The sequence below is a fragment of the Puntigrus tetrazona genome, chromosome 14, assembly GCF_018831695.1.
Source record: "Puntigrus tetrazona isolate hp1 chromosome 14, ASM1883169v1, whole genome shotgun sequence".
NCBI lineage: Eukaryota > Metazoa > Chordata > Actinopteri > Cypriniformes > Cyprinidae > Puntigrus > Puntigrus tetrazona.
In genome coordinates this window covers 17,495,347-17,508,148 of record NC_056712.1, presented here as the reverse complement: position 1 = coordinate 17,508,148, position 12,802 = coordinate 17,495,347, and positions in this window count along the sequence as shown.

The window sequence follows — 12,802 nt, the reverse complement described above, 5'->3', positions numbered from 1 at the left end:
AAAGTTTTTGAGCATTTGTTTTTTAATTCTCTTCTGATCACCATACAACAAAAGCAGTAATATTGTGAAATAGTTTACTATTTAAAATAATCTATTTGAATATATTTAAAAATGTATTTAATTCCAGTGAAACAGAAAACATGGTTTATTTTGCATACATAAATACACACACATACAGTATTTATTTTCCAAATATTTATATGTATATACATTTATATATTTGTATCAGTATATGTTATATAAATATAAATGTTCTATAGAAACATAAAATGTTTAAATATATATAATGCATGTGTTTGTATTTATTAACACATAATAAATATACACAGAACACACTTATATGTTATGTAAACAAATATTTTATTTTGGATGCGATTAATCTTTTGACACTTTTGTTTACAAATTTTGCACTATATACGGTATAATTGTATTTATATTTTTCTATCATTTATATGTGCTATTGCGCTGCCTATATATAATGCAGCGAGCGATGTGGTTTGTCTTATGTGCACACGGAATACATATGGTGGAAAATTTTTCACTGTGGGTGGCGTTGGGCCCGGAAAAGGTCCCGGCCTTTTTTCCCAGTCCCAGTAGTGCCATTCCTTCCCTGCTGTACTGTTACACTGAACCTGGGGTGAATAATGTGACACTGACGGGTTGCATATGCAGCAGGTGTGTGCGGGAGAATGTGTAATACAAATATTACCTAATGTGTACAGTACGCTAAAGCTTTACTTCGACTCGATTCTGCGAATGTAAAGATGGCCGTTACCGTTATACAGACCAACATGGTGGGTTCTGCTTGGAAAACAGGCCTTTGCTTGTTTTTTTATGGATTTATTGTCACTATCGCTGCCTAGATAAGAATTACATCAAATAAAATTGTGTCACAGCTTGCAGAGATGCAGACATGTTTAGGTAAAACTGCAGACTTGCAGTGATTAATCCAAACACACGATACAGGTCAGCCATCAACTACACATTACCACTGCCATATCTAGACATGCATGACCCTGGACCACAAAACCAGTCATAAGTGTCATTTTATTGAGATTTATGCCATCTATATCATCTGAAATCTACATAAACAAGCTTTCCATTGGTGCACGGTTTGATAGGATAAATACAACCATTTATCGAAATGCAATTATTTTAAATGCAAATTAAAATTTTTAAATGCAATTAAGTCCATAATCTGAGGCTGCAAAAAACCGATGCGCTGATTTATTTACGGTAGGAATACTTAATATATTTATTGTACTTAATATATTTATGGTAGGAAATTTACAATATCTTCATGGAACATGTCCTTTACTTAATATACTGTGGCACTTAATGAACATTACTAATAAAGTATTCATTAATAAAAAGTATAATATTTTAGCGTTTTTAAAATGTAGCTTTGCAATTCTGAAAAATAATAAGGCACCCCACAAAAAAAAAAAAATGCATCCGTGGTTTCAGAGAGGGGGTCATAAACAAGATACAATTCCTTGAAAAGCAGTTGCTTAGTTTTCATGTTTTCCAGGAAAAAAAAAAAACTAATTATCTTTCAAACAAGATACATTTCCCTGAAAAGCAGCTGTTGTTTATTTTTGTTACCCCATTGATCAATTGATTTTCTTTTATGCTATAAATCTATCCGAATTCAGGTCGGTTTGTAATTAAAATTACTGTTTCGCTAATAAAAAAAATTATAATAATCGAATACGTACCGACAACTATCATAATATAGCACTACCACTATACCCAGTATTGCTTACATGACAAGGCAGTAAACAATTACATTTATTAAACCAAAATTTATTTGAAGCTGGAAGCCATGCACGTGTGAAAACTGAAGTTTTGCTGCCACCTTTTGGAGTGAAAGTTTATTTAGGAATAATTAACCCTTGTAAATAATAGTTTTGTGTGTTTATGATTCGGAAACATGGACGGAAAGAGTCAAGACGGAGAAGGGGCGGCTGCCTCGTACAAAATGTACTCATCACAAGCAGTCAAAGTCCCCTAAAACAGCGTTTGATTTCAGATCTCCCTGTTCATAGTTCAGAGCTCTTACAACAGAGCCAAATGCTTAGCACAGCATTCCTGGGCCAAATAACGAATCATTGCCAATTATAAAATATAATCGCATTAATACACTTTATATCATATCACAATACGTGAAGTAAAACTTGTATATAAAATAGAAAAGAATAAAATGACAAATTTACTCAAAACGTCAACGTGCTTTTATAAGTATACCAACAGCCATGACTCTAATAGCAGCTGATTTCTGTGAATGAAGTAAAACATATTAGCTTAGTGCCATTACGATGACAGATGTGCTCGGTGGAAGCACAACAGGAGTTTAACTCTGATAATGGCTCTTCTAATCAGTGTTACAATCTGTGTCGCTAAGCATAACACTATCTACTTAGATAAATGACCCCGTGCTGGCAGGGCAGCGTGTGATGGATAGCTCTGCTGCAGTATCTCCAGTCTGGTTCAAGGATTGCTGATCTACCCTTTTTTCGGTCGAGTATAGCCACAAGTGGATGACATTGCGTTTTAGATAAAAATGTAGGTCCTGCTGTAAGCCAGCTTCGGATGAGACGCAATCAATCACAGGGTGCATTCCAGCTAGGTTTGTCGCCAAATAAAGCATCGGTGCGACGAATAAACAGGTGAAGGAATTAATAAATGAAATGTCATTTCAGCTTTCTGATATCGGAAAAAGATTCTGTCTTTAGACGCAACACACTTTAGATGCAATCTCGCGATTTCTTTTTCTTGCAATAACGTATATATATAAAAAAAGTAAAGTCACAAGAAAGGCACAAGTATAAAAAAGGGACTTTGTATCTATTTAAATGAAAGTTTTGGCTTTTCATTTCCAATTAACTCAAATAGTAGAGCACGGTGCTTGCAACGCCAAGGTCATGGGTTCAATTTCCCTTGAAAGCAAGGAATGAAAAGTCTATCGTTAATGCAGTGAAGGTCACTTTGGATAAAAGCTGTAAAAAAAAATAAATAAATCTGAGAAGAAAAATCCTAATTGTGACAAAGAGAGAAAAAAAACAGAACCGAACTGTGAAAACCAGAAGTAAAAAATATAAAATGATTTTCTAAAGTAGTTAAAAAATGTATGTTTAAGTTCCCTGTGAAAAGACTTTCTTCAGAGTTGTGAATTTATATCTCAGTTACAAATTAACATCTTGAAGTTCTACACTTCTCTTGTGCGTGTTGTACATTTATATCCCATAATTATGAGTTTGTAAAAATATTTGACATATAAAATTATTTAAACCCCCTTGAAAATGAGATGGATCATCTCAAGCTGCTATCCCTTTAATAAATTCACTTAATTACTGTAATAAACTTTCATATGAATTATTATTATTGTTATTATTATTATTATTATTTTTGAATAGCACATGCAAAGACAGACTTAAATGTGACAAATGAACAGCATGACTGCTAATGTCTCTTTTTAATACAATTTTTAGTATTAATTTCCATGATTATAACTAAACTCTAACATGTCTAATTCTCTAGCAGCGGTGTTGAGTTTAAAGTATTTCCGCAGTAAATCTTATGTAGAAACACCTGTGTATCTGCACTTGTTAAATCAAACACTAGATGTCGTTCTCTCCTCTAACATGGATGAGGATCAAGCCCAGCCAGGGTGAGAGAGAGCTTTTCATACATCATGTCATCCACAAATGTTTCCCAGCTGACAAGAGGAAGAACTGCAATTCAAGGTTAGTTTTCGCTGACCTATATTTTAATGCATACGTCTTTAAGGCTAAATAGATGAGCCTGTTCAGGGAAATCAAAAATACCTTCTAACAAAGAAACACACTGCAGTCTCCCAGTGCACTGATGGATTTGCCTCAGGCTGAAAGCAAGTGATTAATTCTCCACCAAGCCTTGGTAGGCCATCTCCAGTAGAGGAGCAAATGTGGATTGAGTCCTTGGAGACGTGAAGCATCTGTTAAGTTTGCAGATTTATGTAGTCCATCCATGCAAACATAACACCCGTCATTTCCATCAAGTGAAAAACTCAGATTTGACCTTCATAATGATAGAGACATATCCGTGCATTCATCTTAAACAAGCCATTTTTAAAAAAAATGCTAAAATGTTAAACATTATTACATTGCATGCTAGAACAACACTCAGCTGTTTTATGATGTTTGTGATTCAGAATGCACTCTTTTAAAGAACGTTTTGACCCAAGTGTGTTTTAAAATAGAGATTTTCAAATGATTTACACTGATATGGCAACATGCGTGTGCTTACTGGGCGAATTCTGCATAAGGATCAGTTTTAAAACATTTTCTAATATAGCCCCAGCTTGTTTAACATCAGCCATTATTCCTTCAGTCCTGATACCAGACCCAATTTATGCAGCTTCATCACTTGACTTTTATATCTGACCCTTTAAAATGACTTAATTATGCGCTATCGCTTCGCGTTGCTCAGGTTATTTTACTCTGAACCCCACTTTTACGAGCCATTAAAAACATTTCATTGCATGAAATATCATCTAGTCAGCTGCAGACCCAGTCATAATCAGCGTAAGGCGCACAGACCACACACAGCTGTCACAGACACATGCTCCGTCATTCTCATGCATTCAATTCAGTCGGAGCTATTTTCATTTGTTTTCTTGTCAAAATGGCCAGCCGATTCAAATGTACTACACCTAACACCAAAAATGTTCCTCTAAGTGTACAGAAATGGCTGCATAGAAATGGTACGCTTTAAGTAATATAGATTGTGAGAGTGTGATATGATAAACAAACAACAGACTTCTCCCACGATCCTTTCTTATATTCTCAAGCTTGCATTTAGATCTGGCTCCATCCAATCTACAACTGATGGACAAAACATTGAACTTGGGTGAACTATTCCTTTAAGCCTAGACATATAAAAGAACCATATATGTACTGCTATATATATATATATATCTCATGCCATCATCCAGATTTTCTAATGGCTTTAATAAACCATATGTTCTAATTAGAGCATAGTGTATGAATTCACTCTTGCCCGCTGCTTGTTTTCAGGCCAGGCGAGCACAGCTTGAGGATTGTTCTGTCTTTCGCACCTGAAGCTCAACGTTTGAGTCTGATCTTGAAAGCAGGACAGAAGAGTGATTTTAGCTCAGTCAGTGGATATGCTTCAGGGGAACCTGCTGCGACTTCTCAAAGTCAAGCCGCTGTCAAGCTTCTGACTGAGGTCAAAGTTCCTGTCAGATCTGAGCGTCCATGTGATCGGAGCCTTCAGACTCCATATATTCTTTGACAGGTTTAAGGCCCGTCATTGATGATTCTCAATGACACCCTGGAAAATAAAGCCCAAACCACATCAATCTGTCATCACGCAACACGTAAAGAGTTAAAGGGATAGTTTTCCAAAAATGGGTATTCATAAAAAAGGAAACAATTTTTAATTTCAATTTTCTTGAAATGCATGCAGGCTGACTTTTATGTACAACTTCGAAAAAGTAGTCTTTTTCCCCTCTCCATATAATTAATGGCAGTGAGGTCCAATGTTGTTTTTGACAACATTCATGTTTGGTTCTTTTAAAGACCAAAAAGTAAATTTAAAGACTTTTAAAGACAATTTTTAAGCTACTTTAAAGGAACACTACACTATTTTTTGAAAATAGGGACATTTTCCAACTCCACTAGAGTAAAACTGTTGAGTTTTACAGACGAAAATGCGTCCCCAGCATTTTCAGGTGCTGCATAATATCACTGTGCCTCCTGCACCCATGATACAGCCGCAACGTTCCTTGATTATTACGCCGGAATCAGAATATAGTTCCTAGCCATGTCGAAAATCGCAACTTTTCATTTAAGTCTTAATACACAATGTATAAAAAATTTAAACTCTGTGGTCATTTTTGAGCGAGATGCTACTGGTCTAATCGGATTCAATGATCTATGCTAAGCTATGCTAAAAGTGCTATCGGCAGACACGGAGATCAGCTGAACAGATTCGAAAACAGTTCAAACTCAACTGTTTTGTTAGAAAATAAGCTATTTTCAAAAATAGTGGAGTGTTCCTATAAAAATGGTGTGGATTCGAGAGGTTCAAGCTTAATTTTAAGATACAACCGATATGTTTTTTTTCATTGTTATGGCCATAGGCACTCTGTTCTGCTGCTAGTAAACCAGATCTAAGCTGGTGTATTGAGTTCCCTCTGTTCCACACACGTCTTAGGTTTTATGCTCCCCTCATACAAGGTTCATGAAGTATTCTTCTGGCAGCAGCACACTTTGAAGTTTTCGCTTTTTCTTCTGCTCAGAATAGAAGACATCTTCAATCATTTCCCTGTAGGCCTCATTATAAATCCAGCTATCATTACGCTGATGGTGGGAAGCAGAGCAACACGCTGCTCTTGTTACTGTATGGTACACGTGGCCAAACGAGAGCTGCGGTTTGATTTGTCCAAACCTCTACATCTCCATCTGTTCCAAGGCTCCCTGCATGACAGAAATATTTTTGGGGTTTTTTTTTTCTTTCATTGCGAGAAATAGGCTTAGCATTCCTTTGTAGGAAATCAGTAAAGCGCTGTTACGGGCTTTGAAATCAAATGTTTTCTCAAAGGAAATGCTGCGAGAGAGAAAAGAACGTGTCTTATGCCTAAACACATGACTGTTATGAGCTGGATATTTATATTTATGCTCTTCATTAAGCAGGTTCTCATTACCTGGTCTTTGTTTAAATTAGATTCTAAATTATGTGGCAAAACGTGGTTATGCAAACAGACAGGACTTCTCAAGGCCGCTTTGTTTATATTGGAATACCTTATTATATGATTGAATTTTAATTGCATCTTGAGGTTACATTATTTGAACATTTCTGAAATGAAACAGGACGGGTGGAAGATTAAAGCATTTTATTGTTGAGCCTTTGTCTGTGGTTGTCAAGGGAAGGATGAATGCTGCCTATAAAGACTCAAGCGCAGCACAGGATTGCAGTTTAAAAATAAAACCTTTGTTATATTGCATCGTAAATAGATCATATATTGCACTTTCATAACATACAAATTATGATAAAGTCTAGTTAGTGTTTGTCTTGTGTTTTGAAATCTATAATAATAATAATATTGTATAATAAGATGTTATATTATCATTTAAATTTATAAAATGTGCAATATGTTCATGTATTGTTTGTATATGTGCACATGTACAAATGATCAAAATGTTGCAATCAACTCACCAATGGTGACGTAAAACAATGAAACGCTGTTCTTATTAATGCATTTGATGCTTTTAATATCTGGATAGTGTTACATATTTTAAATTCTGCTTATTATTGAATGTTATACGGATGCCTTGTGGGTTTTCGGTTTAACAGTGGCTGTTACTGTTGGCAATCTTTGGGTTTTTCCAGATCTACGAGGAACTGTTGTCCTATTTTTGTTACTGCATTTCCACCTCATTTGGTTCCAGGCCATCTTCTCCAGCCCAGAGCACTATGTGTTTACTTTCTCTTCCCTAAACCACCGGTTTCAGATTCCACAGCAAAACTGCTGCTATTTCTAAATTATGTATAATAAGCAAGCAAAAATAATAAAGAGACGTACGCATGCACTAGCATAGAGTAATATTATTAGCTTTGTCGTCAGTCACTGTAGCAACTCAACTGCACATTCGCTAAAATGATCAATAATGCTTCGAGGGTTTTCTACAGAAATCATTTGAAATGGACTTTCATTTGATGAGAGTTTAGTTTATGTTTTTTCATTCAGAGGCGAACTATCATTCTCACCAAATCGACTTTTTGTACGCGTTTCCTTCTCGAGCTGCATGTATGCTAGAGAGCATCCAGGGATCCGGACTGATAGGGAGCATCCTGCAATTCTCTTGTCTTATTGAAAAGGAAAAAGTCTCCGCCGTAATTCTTTCTGGCCTGGGCCATTGATTCTTGATTTTGTGTTTACAGCTGGTTGCTAATAATAGCAAAACTAGCACAATGCCTTTTGTTTATTTACTGCTTTTCTTTTGTTTGTTTTTTACTATGTATGGAAGTTTGTTTGGAGATGTGGGTATTCATCATTCTCATGGCTCTCATGAGTGTTGATAGATTAAAAAAAAAAAAAAAAAAAGCAGTGGCAGTCAGTATTAATATTTTTAGTTTTGACATTTTTTTTATTTACATTTATATTATTATATTTTTTTTCTGAAAATATACAAAATAGCAAAGCAGTAGAGGTTATTATTAATATCATAACCGCATTAACATTGTTTGTGTTATACTATTAAATTATATCTATATATTTGACCTATCAGAATATTCATCAGAATACTTAACAATTAACTGACATATAAAATGACATTTCCCTCAATAAATTCTACATTTGCTGCTTATTAAAAGTGAGTTAATTGTTAAGTTTAGGTACTGGGTAGAATTAGCAATGTAGAATAATAAATAAATTGCTAATATTGTAGTAATATGCATGCTAATAAGCAACTAATAAGTGTAACTGTAAAATAAAGCCATGTTATGTTACCATGTTATGTTATGTTTTGTGTTATAAGTAGATAGCAAAGCAGAGGTACCGATATGATATGATATTATGGCACAATATGATATATGATATGATATGATATGATGATACAATGTGATATGATATGATATTATATGATATTAATGTGTTACACAATGTTTGCCATGCACTCAGTATCCATAACACTTCAGCTCTTTCATGCTCAATATCTCTTCAGTTGCACAAAGAAAAAGTTTCCTGTTTATAGCACAGTAATGGTTTGTTTGCTCGGAGCCAATGAACATTTCCTCAGAGGTCTAAAGGCTTCTGGTGCACTTGCTTCTACTAAAAAGCTTAGCATGGGTCACATATATAAAAAGCTGTATAAAAAGCCCACACAAACGATACAGACTATCCGTGTAACACGAAAAGAGTAAAGTGAACCCATGCAAACATGCATCACACTTTTCTTTTTCACAGTTCTAATTTAACCTAGCTTTATTTTGCCTTTCTTTCTTGCACGAGAGAGTTCTGCAAAGGAACGTGAGCTAGAGAAACACAGAGCCCCTCACCGAGGCTCCTCCGAGAGCTAACTTTAGCTGTGAGCCCATGTGGCGTGTTCGTAGCTGCCACTGATCTGACCGGAGGTCAGTTCAAGACAATCCTCTTAGCTCCCCGCTGAGGGTCTGCTCCTTTATTAGCATTGGTGGCATTCTAGACATAAGACGAGAGTTTGAAGAGGGGACAGACGCTCTGAGGGTCACAGCTATTGCTGCATGTGCTCTTCTGTCACATTATGAGAGGATGCTCTAATTAGGTCAGTGGTGAAACTGCTAATGGTGCCGCTAACTCTAGACGGATTTAGTTATGACTGCAATCCTCTGGTATGTGTGAATGGTGTTCTTAGCCAAGATGAACAGACATCATGTTGGTGTACCAGTGCTGCTGGAGTGTGTTTCAGGGCAAAGGTGTCCCAAAAACAGTGTGTCTGTGTGAACCCGCTGTGACCTATACCGCTGTTACACCCCCAGTGTTGTAAATAAAGTTAGATTAGAATCACTCTATTTTGCTTTGGCTTAGCATCGTATTTTTTTTTTTTTTTTTTAGAGCGAGTGTCACTCTGAGCAGATGCTTGTCATTTGGAGGAAGATTATTTGCATGGAAATGAAAAGAATTTTTTTACACGCTGCTAGCTCATATTTGTGAATTGTCAAAAGCATAACAAATATGACAGTTTTGTGAAGTACTCCTTGCATTTAGTGCTTCTTAAAAAATTATAAACACTAAATCTGGCAAGTGTACCGCTCAAGACGTATAAACGCAAACTATTATACTCAAAATCCAATCTGGTTACAACCCCCAAATATGAAATATAACCTACTTACACTAAGTTTGAGGTAAGTGTTTTTTGTTGTTGTTGGTGCTGTTTTTTCGGGAAGTACATATTTAATTGATTAAAAGTGAGACTGAGATTTCTATTTTAAACAAAAGTTGTTATTGTGTGCTTTCCTTTCATCAAAATATCCTGAATATATCAAGCTACAAAACTGATAATAAGAAAAGCATTTTACCATGTTAGCGAAAACTGAAAAAGTTTGCAAGCAAAAAAAAATAGTAATAAGCACATTTTAACATATCTTACAAAAATTGCTATTTTAAAAATTAGCAATATAGCATTGCAAATATTATATATTTTAGTTTTTGATTAAATAAATGCAGCATAAGATGCGTTTTTCAAAAACATTTTTACATTTCTAGTAATTTTGACATGTCAGCAAACACAGAGTGAGCAATTTGGAACAGGTGTATCAGTATCAACACGTGTATATCTTACATATCTCCATAGTATGTTTAATCGGCTTTCAGTTTTATTTTGATAACTCATTTGGCCTGACTGAAGCTTGAAGTGTGTTCAGATGCTGAGAGGCCCTAAACATCTGCTTGGTCTAAGGAGGATTCTCCAGTTTGCTCTCGAATGTCACTGGAAGTGAAACGCAGTGTTTCTGTGAGTCATGCAGCCTTTGATGTGATTCTCTTAGGAGTTTTTGAGAATCAGTGTGTCTATATTTAGATTGAGGGTCATTTCTGTCAACAATTTCCCATCTTTGGTTCTGCTGCTGTTTTTGGTGAGATATGCTTTTGCACTTTGGAAATGTATTTGCCTTGCTTCTCTGTATATAGTTTGTCCTTTAAATACGTCGGGTGAGGGTTTCATTTTGCCTGATACGATATGATATGCCCATAGGCCAGCTAAGCAACATCACAGCACAGTGAAAACAGCATACTACAACAGAGGGTCATGGCACCATGTCTGTACCTGCATTTGAAAGCACTCATACGACGGTAAAGCCCAACTGTTCAAGATATCACGCCATAACCATTTCGGTGCCTTTCCCTGCTTCTTCCTGGAAAGACTAGTCTAAATGCATTCCTCTCGTTTGGTGTGCTGAGAGAAGTGACAACACTAAACAATTGGGTATATTTGGCCCCGCTTCCTGCATCCATCTATTAATAGTCTTAGGTTTTTTTGCCTCATGAGAAGCTTAACAGTGCAGACACTGGGAGAGTTTGAGGGGTGCCAGTGGGGGCCCTATGAAGACAAATTGTTTTAGATAAAACGGGTTATTAGGAATGCACAAAATATCTGTACTGTATCAGTTACAAACTTTTAACATATCAGTATCTGCCAGTACTGGATATTTAACTGTGGATATTCATTTATCCTGTTATTACGTTAAGATTACATCAGCCTTTATGCAAAAATCTTGCAACAATTTGCCTTTAAAGCTTATAAATTAGGATACAGATGAATGTAATCTTTAGCATGATCTCAAAATCAATTCCATTTCATATAATATTTTATAATCACTATTAACTGATGGGCAAATGATACTAAAATGAAAACCAAAGCACTAAAATAAAAGCATATACTGTATGTATGAGCGTGATAGATGAGTGTATATATATATCATATGTTCATATATTACTCTTAAAACTCTCAAAAGTTTTAGCAAAAATGGTGTTATTGTCATGAGAACCTGCGCATTTTCTTGTATTCTCTTGGTTGTTCAAATCTGGATTTAAATCTACTATTTTCCGTCTGATGCACCGTTTCCTGTGATTCTGATTCATGTGTAAACATGACGCAAGCGTTATAAAGTCTGTGCAACACCACTCTGTGGTATAAATGAGGTTTTTGTTCGATGTTGTGACTCAAGAAAGCCAATTTTCAGCTTTCTTTTCATCTCTGGATTGTTAGAGATTTGTAGAGGCTTTCATATCAAACTCACATAATTTCCAAGACCTCCAAAAGTTCCACAAGACTCCACTACAAAGAGTCTGTCAATTTCATACATCAGAAAGATAGCATCATATAATTGCTCCCTATTTTAAACCATAAAAGTCATCTGACATTCCACTGCTTCCTATTCACAGATGTGTCATAAATCTATGAGAAATACTGTACATTTATTGCCCTACCATCATCCTCGGTGTGCCACATTGTTCGTCCATCACTGCCGCATTTAAACATCTATAGCTCAAAATCAGCGCTAGGCTTTATACTAGATAGATTTAACAGCGACGGTTTGTCAAAACAGTGCAGTTCCTGACAGTAATTATTCATGAGGCAATGAAGTATGGCTTCCACTTATACTTTAGATATCTGCTCTGCTCATAACTGCCGGCAGTCTGATTCTTCCCTTCATTTATTCAGTGAATGAGCTTCAATGTATTTAAAGATGAGATTGGTTTTAAAGTTTTTAGACAGGATGTGCCTGTAGGGCATGTTGGATATAATATCTATCTGAGCTCTACAGGTACTGCTGGACATGATGAGCTTCATTCCAGAACATATGGTGCTGGGACAGGATCAAACACTAAAATATGCTCATGAAGACCACTACAGATAAAACTAATGACAGTGTTGATCATTAAAAGCAACAGTTCCGTTTGTGTGCAATAATGCTTACCGTCGAACAAACAAGTAAAATAAATGGACTAGATTTGTTCACATTAATTGTTTAGCTTAAAATGTACTGACACCATCACAATATAGGTTAGGAAAGGCCTGTCCATAACACGCACGCATCACACAAAAATACTAAACGATAACATAAAACATTACTGAAAACAAACATAGTCTTTTTTATATGGTGAATTATATGCAATGAAAGATATTTGGTACATGGAACATTTTACTCAGGAATTGCACATACATTTCAGAAACAATTACAAAGATATGGCCAAGAGCATATTTAATTAAATGTGATATTTTGAAGTAGAAAAACTGAAACTGAATGAATATCTTGT